The 553-nt window shown below is 42.0% G+C and overlaps 1 protein-coding gene across 2 annotated transcripts in view; it reads right to left on the reverse strand.

Annotated features, from left to right (window-relative positions):
- The window catches only part of Sarm1 (sterile alpha and TIR motif containing 1), a 25,468-nt gene that overhangs the window by 16,742 nt on the left and 8,173 nt on the right, over positions 1 to 553 (reverse strand). The gene's annotated exons all lie outside the window — the stretch shown is intronic.

The raw sequence follows: 553 nt of genomic DNA on the forward strand, positions 1-553 counted from the left end.
AAAAAAAAAAAAGAAAGAAAGAAAGAAAGAAAGGAAAGAAAAACAAAACAACAACAAGAAATCGGGGATCTCCTACTTAAAAACCTCAGTATCTTCTTTTCCCAAAGGCCAAGTACAACTTTGAATCTTACATTCAAGGCCAAAATGACTGGTCTCTTACACACACACACACACACACACACACACACAAAGCCCTGACTGGCCTGGAACTGGATATATACACCAGGTAACCTCAAAGCCACAGAGGTCTGCCTACCTCTGCAGAGGTACACCCTGACCCCTGGGTATGCTTCACTTCATTCTTTTTTTTTTTTAAAGATTTATTTATCTATTATATATAAGTACACCATAGCTGTCTTCAGACACTCCAGAAGAGGGCGTCAGATCTCATTATGGATGGTTATGAGCCACCATGTGATTGCTGGGATTTGAACTCAGAACCTTTGGAAGAGCAGTCAGTGCTCTTAACCGCCGAGCCATCTCCTCAGCCCTTTTTTTGGTTTTTCGAGACAGGGTTTCTCTGTATAGCTCTGGCTGTCCTGGAACTCACTCT

This window comes from Mastomys coucha, unplaced genomic scaffold (assembly GCF_008632895.1).
Source record: "Mastomys coucha isolate ucsf_1 unplaced genomic scaffold, UCSF_Mcou_1 pScaffold5, whole genome shotgun sequence".
NCBI classification, from domain to species: Eukaryota; Metazoa; Chordata; class Mammalia; order Rodentia; family Muridae; genus Mastomys; species Mastomys coucha.